Raw genomic sequence first — 15,879 nt, 5'->3', positions numbered from 1 at the left:
TAATGGAAAACGACAATGCAATTTATATATATACATTTATAATGTTATGAAGTGTATGTATTTATTTATTGAGAAATGATATCCAAACACTTGGCTTAGTTGCAACCTTTCGCTAGAGACCCTTGAAGTTTCAAATTAAATAGTGTTTTTTCGGAAGGTTGCCGCAAAGCTAAGTGATCGGCGACTGGGAATATAATTTCTCTTATTATAGATAGATAGATAGATATTCTTTATTGCTCACCACAAAAACAAATACAAGTGAAATAAAAACATAATATGAAGAGATCAGCATACAAACGACGGCCTTATCGCTAAGTAGCGATTTCTTCCAGGCAACCTTCGGTTTAGGAAAACTTAAGGACATCAGCAGGTGGCGTAAACAAAAGTAACCATAGTATTAGTAATACACATACATACAAATAATTTACATCCTAATACATAAACAATATAACACAAATACCTACAATAATGAATATAATACATATCAAAATATACTATGCTATAATATAATATATTATGCCGAGTAAAACATAAAATAATGACACCTTATACTTAGACGGTTGAGAGTCAGAACCTGCTACCTCCCAAAGCCAATACGATCCAAACTCGATAATTGGCTACCGTACTTACTTATGATAGGAGCATGAGCTGACAATCTTTCAGCTTTTATAAAATGACGAAGGTCTGGGGTTCACAGGCTCTTAGGCTATTACATGTACACTTTCCGAAAAGGTAAAGCCCAATGTACGTGACGTGACTACACATGGCTTATAACTACGGCATGTTTGTTGGAAAACTCCTATCCCTGGAAAGGCTTTTCCGTTTTTCCTGTTTTTAGAATCACTCCAATTTTCAGATGTGACTTTTATCATCATTTTTTTTCAACCCCTGACGTAAAAAAGAAGGGTGTTATAATTTTGACATATTTGTCTATCTATACTAATATTATAAATGTGAAAGTGTGTGTATCTGTCTGTTTGTTTGTCCGTCTTTTATGGCAAAACGGAAAGACGGAGATAGTTAAAAGGATGGATTAGGGTAGAGTAGGAGTAGATTAGGGTAGGAGTAAGGTAGGGTAGTTAGTAACGTTAGTCAAAGCGAAACTTGAGCGGGTCCGTTAATGTATCTATGTGTCTACGTCATCGTAGTTTCTAAACATTAAAAATTTCGGTTTTTTTTCTATAATATGACGTAATTATATCTAAATAAAAATTGAAATTATACTTAAATAGACTTACGAGCACTTTTAAAAAGTCAAGTATGACTACGTGTACAGATTCTACCACCGGCACTGGTTCAAAAGACCTTCTAAAGTTTTTCTAAACAACTTAACTCTTAACTACTGCAAGGCAAAAGTCTTTTTACTGCTACAACAGAGGAGGATTTCAAGCTTGACAATACTTCAATACGGGTTAGCGGATTTAGGGCACCTTCGCACTAATGCAGTCAGCCGCAACCCGCACTATCCGCGTAGTGTGTAAATCAGGCCGCAGGGCTCAGAACTACTGGAGCGGTCAGTCGGCAGCCCAATTCATTATCATCTTCATACAAATTAAAAAGTTCACCAAATCTTTCTGTGTTTATTTATTTCAAATCATAAACACCTAACATTGCAGCATCGGACTGTCTAGTAAAACACCAAATCGTCGTCCATAGTTTGCCACACCTGTAATACGTCATGCCGCTACGAAAGGTCGCGCTCACTGTGGCCACCCCATGCCCCGCTTGTCGCGCCCGCCTTAGGCCCTTAGACACCGCGCATTCAGAGTGGACGCACAAGTACCCATATTAGATTACAGTCAGCCGCACGGCTGGCCGCATTCCGGCTAACCGCATAGTGCGTAGGTACCCTTAGGGTGGTAATGTTTGACTCTCTGACGATCACTATCAGATGTTTATGATAATGACTGCGACCGACGGCTTTGCGAGCCAAAGGTCTGAGCTCTAAATTACCTCTCCTACAGGAAAGAGAAACCCTATTCATTTAAGGGATATAAAGAAAAATATATGATGATTATTACATATTGTAGGTGTCAGCTGTGCTTAGGTTAGGTTAGGGTGTTACTTGAACTGTCAACGGGTTTGAATAATAAATTACTTGTGTGAGCACGAGACCGTTGATTACACGGAATTATGAATACTCTGAAATTCACTGGTGTCATTATAATTATAAAGTTGTTTATTCTTTACAAATACATTATTTTTTATTGACACAGATATAAAGCGACTCGGAATACAAAAGCGAAATTCTTCTTCTTCTCTTCTTCTAGCGAAAAGTCCCATTTGACACTGGTGATTTTCTAGAAAATCTAATTTATATTAAGAGAAAATATATTTTAATAGAAGTCTTGTTAAGTGCTGTAGTATAGACTACAGTACTATAGTACTAACTAAAGATTACTCTATGTAACCATTAATAAAGTCCATTTTCTTATAATAGAAACGCATTAGAGTACATCTTCATGTATGAGGATACGCGGACGCCGCCCCCTTGGTTTTATATTGCTAAAGCGCTAAAGGCGTTCTATGTTATGTTATGTTTTTTAGTATCAATAATCAATATATATAAGTTATTAACAACAAAATCTAAACAATAGCTGACGTTTTAACACATTTATTTTTACATTAGTTTCAGCAAATGATTCTACAGACACAATATTTTCTAGTTAAGATACACCTTTAGCAATACCGTTTATAATTTAAGAAGTAAACTTCTTAAAAAGGGAACATCCACTATTCATACACACATATATATTGGCTGCAATTTCATCCATGATCGATTTTCTACCTAAACCTAATAAAAATCCCAAGTAAAATTAAGTAGACACGTGTCATAGTAGTTTAGTTAGCAGTTGAAAAAGATTAACCTAGAAAAATAAAAGTAAAACGAAGTTAAGTTACTACTAACAAAGGCACTTATTTAGTACTTAACATGAAATGTCGTGAACGAAGAACTACATGCATTCCTTTTGTCCTTCGATGTAGTCATCTTTTTTTTATTCAATGACAAATTAGCAGTTATATCACTTTTTTTTTTTCTACCATAGTGGTGGTTTCTCGCGGTATCGTAATAGACAAAGATTTTGTACTATAGACATGTACGTAACATGTAGTAAAATCTTTGCGTACAAAATCACCTCAAAAAGTGACCCGAATTTAGTTACTCCACTAAGCGCACACAATGCACAATATTGTGTTTGGTTACATTATATGTTCATATTTAAATAGTCTTTACACTTCCTGAACTCTGAGCCTTCTTATGAGTCTCAGAATTATAAGAATTCATAAGAAGGCTCAGAGTCACACAGCGGGCGATGGAACGAGCTATGTTAGGAGTATCTCTGCGTGATTGAATCAGAAATGAGGAGATCCGCTGAAGAACCAAAGTCATCGACATAGCTCAACGAGTTGCGAAGCTCAAGTGGCAATGGGCGGGACACATAGTTCGAAGAGCCGATGGACGTTGGGGTCCCAAAGTGCTGGAATGGCGACCCCACACTAGTAAGCGCAGTGTTGGCCGACCCCCCACCAGGTGACAACATCAAGCGAGTCGCAGGGATTCGCTGGATGCAGGTGGCTCAGTATCGTGATGTTTGGAAGTCCTACAAAAGGCCTATGTCCTGCAGTGGACGTCCATCGGCTGACATGATGATGATGATGATGACTTCCTGAACACACAACTCTACATTGTAGACAATATTTAGGTAATATTTGTTGAATTAACTTACGTTGTTTACAATGGGACTAAATGAAATTGAGATAATTAACCACTTTTGTCCGCCTCAGTTTCGACGCGCTAGTGATATATCTAAATAGTAGTAGTAGTACTAGATAGTAAATAAACTTTGATACCGGAATACTAAATCACTTGGCGTGTGTCTTTACTAACTAACTGAAAAAAGTAGCCACTAGAGCGGACCAAAACTAATTTAGAAAAAAAACTAAATTAGATAAAATCTAAACTTTACTCTGGCTTGGAATGAAGCCCAGGCGATCTGTATTTAATACCACAGTATTACGAACCACGCCAGAGTTAGTCAAACATCTTCATCAATTTCATTGTCAGTCAAAATTGCGTGATAAATAACCACTTACTTTAACTAACAATCTTGGTCACTTCACGTGATTTGATTATTTATTGTCTGTGCTTTATATTTATAAGCCACTTTATTTTATATCTTTTTATTTATGTAATTTATTATTATGCTAAAGTTGTTATAAAATAATATCACAAAGTATATCTACCTACTACTAAATCATAGCCACATCGATCTAATCGTAAAATCTCCGCGCCACAAAACAAGTCCGTAGACGCGGCGCTTATGTCTTATTGGCGCTCATTGTCATTTGGTAAGGGCGGTTTTATTGTCATTTGTGTAAGACGCTGTCAATTTTAGTTCAGGTTTAAGCCGGTCTTCTTTCGTGACGCGGAGTCTATCTTTTTAATAAAGTAATTTCTTTGTATGTGAAGGTTGTTCTAAAATAATGTCACAAATTATACCTACCTACTTATCTTGATTACCAAATCATAGCCACATCGATGTAGAATAGGTAAGATATAGAATAAGCACAATCAATGTAGGGCCTGTAGCCAGGTCACAGTGAGGGTGACATTCGTTATCGGCGACAATCAACCTATCAATCAGATAAGTCATTCTCTTACATCTTTGGTTTTGTACAAACGCTACGTTTGTAGAAAGAAAAGAAAGAAAGAAGAAGAAAGAAAAAAGCTTTATTAGTGAATTATGCCACACAACACAATTTGTTCTTTAACGATATCCTGCGATGTGTGGCACAACCCAGTAAATCCAACTCAGCATAATGCTAAATACTCTTTAAATAAAAAGAGCATGCAGCGCTGGTTTTTAGTTGGAGCCGTTGACCAGATGCCGCCACAAACACAGCACACAACAACCTTATTAACTAAAATAAACAATAATAATAACTTAAACTTAAAATAATACATTACAATTAAATAAAATAAAAAGAGAATTGGATATATAACTTGGATCCAGGCCTAGAATAGAAATAGGTCTATGGTCTATATTATTTTCTATTCTTTAGAAGCCAATTATAGAAATAATCTATTTGTATCGATTTTCATTTTAAAATGAAATGTTTTAATCGATGCATTTTTAGCTTTATGATATTCTCCATCGGATGACATTTGTTACATAGAATCTAATTTCGTATATGTCACAGGCCTTAATTGGCCTGCTGGCCCTATAATAGTAAAGCTACTAAAAAAAAAGAAAGTGAGACAAAGACAACAAAATCACAAAATTCACGCTTGACGAAAATCAATGAAGTCGACTTATATACGGTGCTTATTTGTTTTACTTATCTTGTTAAATGTTATATGTTTCACACAGTTTCCCAGATTTTCCACTCATTACTACTACGTTTTATATTAAAACAAACAAACTTTCCCGTCGTGTTCATTATATGTAAATACGAAGAGAGAACTTCGAATTCCTTTAGCACATTGCGCGCTCGAGGAAGTGCGAAATTTTGCAATTTAACTTTATATGAAGAAGCTCTCCATTTCATATAAACTTTAACAAAGACAAATCTTTATGAAATAGGGATTAAAAGATTTATTTTAATATTCTCCGCCAAAAATTGACGAATCCAAACGACAATATGACAATGCCAGATAAAACGAAAATAATCGACGTACGTTTCCCTCTGAAATTAGAACGTCCTATGAAGATTATGACTCTACAATGTTCAATTGCGTTTGCAATTCGCAATTGACATAATGAGCTTGGAGTCATCGGATAATCAAAGAATAACGAAATAAATCAATTATTGCCTATTCGTATTGAACTTCTACAAAGCTAAGTTTGATTCTGTTATATTATTTATGTAATTTATATGATTTGCAACTTATGTTTCATATTATCTGCTTCTTTTTTATGGTTCATTAAAGACTACAGGACTGTAAGAAAGGCCTATCTTAATATATAAATGCAAAAGTTCATTCATCACAAAATCTCAAAAACCGTTTGACGTACAAAGATGGCAGGGAGGTAGTTTATAGATAATAGAAGTCCATTTAGAAATGATTTTGCTAGAGTTTCGGATTAAGGAAGCCTAAGGGCGGACGAAGTCGCCGGCGTCTGCTATTTTTGTATAAAAATGTAAATTTCTATCCAATTTTGTCACCCATTTATGTTGGCTATTAGTCACTCCAGAAGTACTAGTAATGCGTTGCGGGCCTTTGAGAGATTTTTTATGGCTTAAGCCAAGACATGTGTCATAATATTTTAAAAGTATAAATTAGCGTTGCACCATTTTAATTTTATTGCATCATCCTTAGCTCCTGCGGATGGTTTGCCTAAAGTTGCTTGGCAGGAGACTTCGTGCCGCCTGCCAAATGGAAAAAATGTATGAGTGCGACGTTCAAACAATACTGAGACGTTTTTTGGTGTGTGAAATAGTATATTGGTTAGGATATACAATATACATGTATATTCACGAAGTTTACATGTATATTTTACATTGTAGGCGCCATAGATTTTTTTTCGAGATAATAATAGTGAAAATCCAAGAAATAATCTATCTCCATTCAAAATTTCAGTCAAATCCGTTTAATGTCTGCGGCAATGATAATTTTATATTATAGATTGGTTACGTCCCTACAAAATTACCACTAAAAGTGATCCTAATAATAGGCTACAACACTGAGCACACACATGCACAACTTTGTCTTTAATTCCATTATATATTTATGTATTCTATAGTTTTTACACTTCCTAAACACACAACTCGACATTGTAGATATTTAGGTATTATTTGTTTAAATAACATTATGTTGTTGACCACAGTAACATTGAGTTGACTCTAAATTTTCTCTTTTGAGCGCCTCATTTTTCATGCGCTAGTAACACATCTAACCGTATTTAATATCATTGGTCTGCGGCGTGACAGAACAATAAACTGTACACACTTGCACATAAACTTTTTTTATTGTGATATATAAATGTGATTTAAACATCATAGAGACGACGGAAATAGATTAGGCATACTGTACAAAAATCGTAATTTCTTATCAATACATAACATTTAATGGTTTATATTAACTATAAAAATTTGCCAGAACGGAATAGAGAGAAGTACTAGGAGTTATTCGAAAAGACCAAATAAAATTAAAATACATTAAAGGCAAAACTAAATTCAAAAATGCATACGCAACTTACAAACAACTAAAGTGGAGATGGACAGGGCATATGGTAAGAGAAAAGAAAGTTAAATGAACCAGGACATTAACGGAATGGTACCCGAGAGACAGTCGGAGAAACAGAGGCAGACAGATAAAAGGTGGGAAGATGATATTAGGAGCATAGCGGGGCCATTATGGTCTCGTATAGCAAGAAATAGAATAGAATGGAAAACTTTAGAGCAGACCTTTGTCGGAAGACAAGCTGCAGACTAACGACCGTTTGCCGATAGTAATTTTTATTATTATTTATTAAAATAGTTGTCTGTAAAGTCGGTTTACTGACGATAGTTGAACGTACAACGTCATAAGAAAATACTGATGGAATGATTGCATTTTCAAAAGAAAATGTTCGTTTTTCTAAAATACTGTTTAATAATCTTCATGGACCAGATTATACTTTATTTCTTGTAAAAGGTATCTTCTTCGAAATCTTTTTTCGAGTGTGCAACCGGCTCCATTGAATTATAAGACGTAGTCACGTCAAAAAAAGTTATCTTATTATAAGATTTGTATAATATATATTTGAACTAATTTGGCACGTTTTTAAATGTACTCACACTGTAAACAAAACTCAGCAATAAAAGCTTTTATTTATTTATTAATTATTAACTACTACATTATTCACCTATTATCTTTATCCGGCCTGATTGCAAACACAAAATAATTAGCATTAAACATGTTCGTTCATGTAACTTGTTAAATATACGTCTTGTACGGTGGCCTAGTTCACAAGCCAGTGTAATGCCAGTTGGCGTTATGCCAATGGCCAATGGAAGGGATGCAGTTACTTCCATAAACGTCATTTGGGGATGGTCATTAATTTAGTACAATCTGTGTGTTCACAATTTGTGGTTTTTTATTGTCTTTATGGCGAAAATCTCTTCTTGTTTAAATATCGAACTTACTGTTCCAAAAAAAACAGGCCTTCTTTGTCTTTACTAGGATCATGGACTTTTTTATTTTAATTTTGTTATTCTTTAAATTGATATTCTTAATTTATTTTAATTTAATTAATATTCTCAAAATAACTCAATATATTTCACCACAATATTTCCCTATTAAAAAAAATTAGATGGTCATCATCAGTTGCCTTCCGCAAGTTCAAGTTTGGCGGTCTGACAGAAGAAGCTCTTTCAGTCCCCCTGTATTTTTTTTTCTGACTTAAGCTTGATCCACTTCTTGACATCACCATTTAATTTCGTGGACCAAGGATATCAAGCAGGTTGCAGAGAGCCGCTGGATGTTGGCGGCTCGCGACCGTTGTACTCGGAAGCCATGCAAGAGGCCTTTGTCCAGCAGTGGATGCCTATCGGCTGATAATGATGATGATGTATATTAATTGCTAGACCACGCTCCCCATAGCTCAGTCTATCTTATCGATTCCCCTAGTGGGGAGTCGATCAACACTGCGCTTTCCGGTGGCAGGTCGCTATTCAAGCATTGAATTATCAGTACAAGAATAATACGTACGTAAATATAAATTACACAAATGCAAAAACATAATCGACAAAAAGCACATAGTTTTATGTGGTTTTTAAAGATAAAAGTTAAACGTAAATATTAGCGAAGGCAATCGCATCGTTTCCGCAGTGGAGTCGCACGCCACTGCTGTAAACATTTTCAAAGCGGCCGGTTTAATATTTAACATTGAGATACGAGTGATAACTGTTGGCTGTTTTTTGAGGTTGAAAGTTTTTTGAGGGCCTCCGTGGCGCAGTTGTATGCGCGGTGGATTTACAAGACGGAGGTCCTGGGTTCGATCCCCGGCTGGGCAGATTGAAATTTTCTTAATTTGTCCAGGTCTGGCTGGTGGGAGGCTTCGGCCGCGGCTAGTTACCACCCTACCGGCAAAGACGTACCGCCAAGCGATTTAGCGTTCCGGTATGATGCCGTGTAGAAACCGAAAGGGGTGTGGATTTTCATCCTCCTTCTAACAAGTTAGCCCGCTTTTATCTTAGACTGCATCATCACTTACCATCAGGTGAGATTGTAGTCAAGGGCTAACTTGTAAAGAATAAAAAAAAAATGGTACTTACTTTAATGATGAAAACATTAATATCAAAACAACTTTGCTACAACGTTTCACGACATTTTTAATTCGTCTTTAATTTCCCCTTAACGGACAGGCAAAGATCGTTGATTACATCCTGAGTTTTGCGACTTTTTTGAAGATTTATTGGTTGGTTTGGTTACGTGGTGGTTGGGCCCAACTCCTGCAGTCCTGAGTCGTTCACAGCAAATCATCCTTAGCACCAAAACTCTTTGATCCGAATCGTCATCATCATTAGCAGCCGGTGTTTGTCCACTGACATGGAGCTCTTATTCAGAAGTGCCTGTGAACTAAGCCCTAATAGGCATGAAATCTTTTTGAGAGACCTTGAAATAAAGTATGTAGTCAAATGAAGTGCTATTTCCAACGCCCAAAATTGAAAATGCAACACTGCTCAAAAGAAAGCGTCGTGTTTTAAAAACGCTGTCATGTAAACATATACTTGGGAGTCCGTTTGTTTTATTTAAACGCTTTTTTAACGTCCGTTAAGAAACTCTCAAGCGAATGAAAGCTAAGCATGATTGAAATAAATTAATTTTTACTTTGAGTTTGACCTATATATGCACTTCTTAATACCACGGTATCGTACTGCTAGCGTCCTGCGTCTCCCTGTAACCCGCTTGATGTCGTCAGACCACCTAGAGGGAGATCGACTCAGTGTCGGTCACACTTTTCGGTGTGGAGTTGCCGTTCCAGCACCCCTTGAGCCAAATATTCATTGGAAGTTTTATTATACTTCATAACATGGATTTATAAGAACGAAATCAAGTCTTTTGTTGGAAGATATGCCCGTAATATAAAAACTCGTATGATATAGGTATTGACATCATCGCAGGAAACGTTCAATTTCCTGCATAAGTATACAAGTGTTTGTGTTGACATGTAAGTATGTATATTGAGCCAAATAACATAATGGCGTCCTTCGTAACTGTTACCTTCTTTATAATCTAACTTAGCGGATCGATTTCAGCTTTCCAAACTTCAAAATAAGAAAACCTTCAAAAAACAAACAGTAAAATATCTTGAAAGAAAAATCAAGGGACTTTTATACAAACATGTATTTACTGAGCGGTACGAAAGCGGTGCCACGCCAAATTCTGTGTTTTTATAATCAATATCAATAATGTTCCTTTTGATAAATCAATTCTTTTTTTTGCTACATTAATGTAAAGTTAAAGTACTTGATTGTTATTTGATTATCATATTTTTTTTTCGAAATCGTCAATTTTAAGTAGGTTGCCAGTTTATTATAGCGTTAACCACTGATTCGGATGTTTAATTTTTGTTGTTATTCCAAAAATCATTTTCATAATATTATTATGTGTTTTAACGTTCATTAAAGCAGATCCGGTTTCTTAATAGTTATCTTGGAATTCCAAGGTATTTTTCATTAATTAATGAATTCATAAATCGTATCCAATATAATCGTATCCACTTCTAAATAATATAATATTGCATACCAAGTAAAGTGTAGTGTTTGTTAAAATTAAGTTCTTTTAAAAATTGTTAATATGTAACGTAATAAAATACAAAAACGGACATAAAGTATGTGTATATTTTATGTGATCGTTTTTTATTGGACATTTAGATTCGTCAACAGCTGTTGCTAAAAACTTATGTTTTCAAGAAGTCTCTCCGTCTTCCTTTTTTATTTTACATTAAACCCTTTCCCTAAAACTGTAATAAAAAATAGTAGTGGATAGAAGCAGGCGTTACTTTGCACTGAACAGAAACTGCACGTTGCAATTGCAATTTTTGCAATTGCACGTTGTAGAGTCAACATCTCCTGAGGATGCTCCGGTTTCGGGGTGAAACGTACGTAGAGAGTATTTTGCCGGACCTGGGTGACGTTGTCGCATGGGTTCGTCGACTTTTCGCGGATGATAGCAAAATAAATAAATCATTATATAAAAAATAGTAGTTTTCGCGGATCGCGGATATAAATTTAAATACGAAAGGGTCGAACATAGAAGCTAAACCTTTTGAAATAATTTCATGAAACCGATTAAAGAATTCTCTAGAACAATCTAGACTCTTGTGTGGGAGGTATCAACTTTGGAAGAATCATAATTTGTAAATTGCAAACATAGACTTAAAAGGAAACTGCAATGAGAGTTAAAAAGGAAGCGACAATAAACTCGGTCTGTTTTGTTTCTACATAAAATCTTTGTAGTACTAATAAAGCAGTTATGGAATTATAAAGAACTGTAATTTAATTAAATTATTAAATTAAAACTTAGAGTATCGTGTTTTACATAAATAGCGGACGTCCATGACTCCGTACAAGTGAAATTCTATTTTTCACAAATGCTGCAGGAACTGGGGGTATTTCCAGTATACAAGTAGCCTCTGATCTGCTTTTTTATTTTTAATGACAACTATATCTATACTTTATAATAAATCTTTATAAAGGTCAATTCTGTACATGAAATATTTCCAAAATAACTATCAGGGGGTGATTAGTGATCGATACTGATGCCAAAAATGCAATCAGTAAAATTTCTGTCTGTCTGTCCGTATGTCTGTATGTTCGTTATAGAAACAAAAATTACTCGACGGATTTTAACGAAAGTTGGTACAATTATTCATTATACTCCTGGGCAGGTTATAGTATACTCTTCATCACACTACGATCAATAGGAGCAGAGCAGTGAAGGGAAATTTTGGGAAAACGAGAGAATTTACTCTATTTTTACAGCGATCTTATTTTAAAGAGGTCTAAGGGTGGACGAAGTCGCGGGCGTCCGCTAAGGCGGTAAGTTGAATTTTTCGGGCATCTGCAAAGAGTTCTATTTTATGTTTCCTAGTCTTTTCCTAGAAGGCAAGATGAACCTAGAGGTTTGAACCTGATGATGATGATGATCATCTGTATCAAAATGTATCTAAATTGGTTTAGTGGTTTAGCTGTGAAAATGTTACAGACAGACTTTCGCATATTATATTATTAGTACGCATTGCATATTAAAACAGCACTATCAGTACTCATTAAACATAGTATGTATGTGATTTCAAAATAACTGGGTTTGCTTAAATGCTTGTAGTTATTTACATGATACTAAAATACAAACAAACTTTTTAAAATTTTTGTCCAAGCTCTCTCTGAAATGGTCAACCGATTTTAGAGGTACTTTCACAAAAATATGGAGGAGTTTATTGTGCAATATATAGGTTTTTGTATATCGGAAAATCCATAGCACCCGCAGGATTAATGAAAAACTGAATTTCACATGGACGAGATCGCGGGCTTCTGCCAATCTGATTCTGTTGTCATATGCTTTTGTAAAGTAGGTTGCCTCTGTGCCAGTTGATTATGATGTCTAAAATTCGAGTCCTGAATAAGAAAATATAATACTTTCCAGAAATTATTAATAACATCTTCAAATTAAGAAAATATGTATCGTGACATAGCCTCAAATGTAAGCTCGTCTAATTAAATTGTGAAAATTTTAAGTAGATTTTGTAATAAAACAGGACAATTTAAAAGAAATTTATCACAATGTATAAAATTGCAGCTTTCTATAGACATTCGACAAAAAAATAAACGTAGGTAGGTGCTCGTAGCTTTTGGAAATATCTCTTACGCTATGCAATAAATAAAGTTTAATTGAATAAGGTAGTAAATATAAGAATATCCAAATAAATACATTAACTAATCAAAACTGGAGTACCTTTTTTATATCTAGTAGAAGTGGCTTATTGGATACAAAAAGTCTAATAATAGGTACCACTTAAAAGCTTAAAGTGTATAGATGTTGTATGATAAAATAATTACTCTAGTACCCTCGGTTTACAAACAACAAACAAAAAAAGGAGAAAATACTAGGTACTTACCCTATCATTTCGTCGCACAAAGGGAAACGAACTACCCAGGCTTATGCCACGCTGTGTCGAACCGTATTCCCTTGTGCCACATGTGTCAAAATCCCCTGCACCTATTGCCACACTGTCACTATGAGGTGAATTTTACTCATTTATATTTGAAAATGCAAAAAATGTATAAACACGGGCGCGGTTTACGAGCTCTGGCCGCGGACTACGCGCTATAGAGAATAGGGATGCGAAAACGTTGCGTCGATATCGGGGTTAATGGTACAGGAGGTTCTTTGTTGGCAAGATGCATTGTGTTTGAAGCTTCGACACATAACTGCATTGACTAGACTGAATCAGGCTAATAGGGAAGTAAAGACATCCTTATAGAAATATTTTTATAATAATAGTATAACGATGATATTTTAAATATTGGATTTTAGGTAGTAACTTTAAAAATATACACTAAAATGGATTTAAATACGTCTTAACAATCCTGAGATATTTCTAATTTACTGCGGATTCCTGGCAAAAACATTATAAAATTTAAAAGCACTGTTAAACAAGCAAAGTCATTTAAAATTGACGTTGAGAATAAAACATGCAGAGTTTTGCTCTTATGCTTTACAATTCTGATTTGAGGAAATACTGCCACCATTGTTATTTCTTCGACTAAATAACTTGTATTCAGATTTAGATAGTACTAACCAGTGTAATAAAAGTATGAGACTCAACATACCTACATATTAAATTGCAAGGCAAAGTACTGTTGTAGAATGTATTTCTTCCGTACCCTGCGAAAAGTTGCTCTGTTAAATAAAGGCTTTCCACTTAAAAATCAGAAGGATTAACTCAAAGAGATTATACATAGTGGTTTACTTATCCTAACAACGACGACTATAAATATATTTTTATCGATAAAAGTTTACTGCATCGATAAAACTATCAACATAACCGCATCACTAACAAACGGAATAAAGCATGCGCAGTGCACCCAGACTTACTCCCCAAATAACGTCTCAACGCTTTGCGGTAAATTATACATTTGGCCAGAACTATAGGTTATAGGGAAATTTATAATTTAGACAAGTTTGCGTTTTACATAGTTTAACGTTCTCTGTTTCCGAGAGCTTTGTAACTTAATCGGGTCTAAGCCGTACTTAGTTGTTCTGTAAGAGCTACTTAATGTTTGATTTACTGTATTGTCTATGCTGTGGTGTGGTGAAGTGTATTTTTAACTTTAATAACTTTACGTCAACTTTTGGATTTACTGATGTTTTTTACTGGATAACAACAAAGGACGGTAAGTTTAGAATGTAGGTACTTACTTGGTTATGTTTATTTGATAATGCGACAAATTTTCATCATGTTTGCTATAATAGTAGCATGCTAAGCCAGTGATAGTAAAACTTTATGTATAACTTTATGAATGAGTTTTTACATTTGAATTTATTTACAAGGAAAGCTCTTATACAATAATATATCCATTCTTGACATATTCTCATATTTAAGCTACTTATTTTATCCGCAAAAATGGCCGAGTTACCGAGTACTTTTACAAGTAAGTTCTTGGCTGTGGCGGCCAGTTTCACTGTTCAAAAAATATTTTATTTTAATAATTGATTACACCTCCTCTCAAATTATAGTGTTTTTCAGATATCGTGGGTATGGTGACAGTTGCCTTATGCCGTTCATAATACTTACTATTATCCTGCTGATGTCCTTAAGTTTTCCTAAACCGAAGGTTGCCTGGAAGAAATCACTACTTAGCGATAAGGCCGCCTTTTGTATGCTGATCTCTTCTTAATATGTTTTTATTTCACTTGTATTTGTCTTTGTGGTGTGCAAATAAAGTATATCTATCTATTATCATGAATCGCGGCAAATTTTCAATAGTGAAACGAACTGTTATCGTACCCATGCTATTTGAAAGCACCATACCTCTTAAATCTCCTCATGGGGATATCCTAGTGGGGGAGGAGTTATGTTAGGTATATGGGATTTCTTCAGTAAAACATCTCCTAAAATACCGACATTAAGCCTATGATAGTAAAACTTTGTTTTGAATGTAGTTTAATCTCAAAAATTAAAAAGAGTTAGACGGTAAGATTTCTTTTAACTTTAAATTTTTACTTTAATTTACGGAGCAAAATTTTGAACTTTACTGTAGGAAATTAACAAGAACACGACTAAATATTTGTATTTTAACAAGACTTATTTATTGAAGCCACAATGGCTTCACGGTTATGAGGTTAAAGGTTCGATACTTATAAAACTAAAAAAATGAAATAAGCAATAATTATAACAACAAATGTGCAATTAATATAGAACTGACTTTCGGAGGCTATACGTTATATACTTGTAATTTAGCCTTGATTGGCTGATCATCATCATCATCAAGATAATCATCGTAGCTTACGACCAAGGCAACTACTAGTCATGATAATGGCTTTCCAATGCGTGAGCTATCTAATGCGGGCCTTAAATTTTAACAACACAGTTTTAATTGTACAGTTTTATTTAAAATATATTGCAATCAAAATCATTAGAAAAACTGTACGTTTTCAGTTTTGCTTACACACGAACGTTTTAATTGATCAGTTCGACTGTGCTGTTAAAACTGCAGGTTAAGCCCGCGTTAGAAAGGTCAACAGACAAACTTTTTAAAATTTAATGTATCCAGACAAGTTGTCTAACTTTAATGAAACATTCTACTGAGGTGGGAATTACTTGCAACCCAACTTTGGACTCGAATGAAGCGCATTCTATTACAGAGTGAGTGGTGTCAGGTGAGGCT

General features: G+C 34.8%; 1 protein-coding gene across 4 annotated transcripts in view; it reads right to left on the bottom strand.

Moving 5' to 3' along the window:
* Positions 1–13,344, bottom strand: part of LOC112046254 (uncharacterized) — a 63,060-nt gene extending 49,716 nt beyond the window's left edge. For 2 of the 4 annotated variants that reach the window (XM_052884649.1, XM_052884650.1), the window contains exon 1: positions 13,107–13,337. The gene's annotated coding sequence lies outside the window, so the exon portion shown is untranslated. Of the gene's footprint in view, positions 1–13,106 lie in introns of all 4 variants that reach the window. The other 2 variants (XM_052884652.1, XM_052884651.1) reach the window with 2 other exon arrangements.
* Positions 13,345–15,879: the final 2,535 nt, after the last annotated feature.

Source organism: Bicyclus anynana, chromosome 12 (genome assembly GCF_947172395.1).
Source record: "Bicyclus anynana chromosome 12, ilBicAnyn1.1, whole genome shotgun sequence".
In the NCBI taxonomy this organism is placed as follows: Eukaryota; Metazoa; Arthropoda; class Insecta; order Lepidoptera; family Nymphalidae; genus Bicyclus; species Bicyclus anynana.
This window is presented reverse-complemented; position numbering and strand designations above follow the sequence as displayed.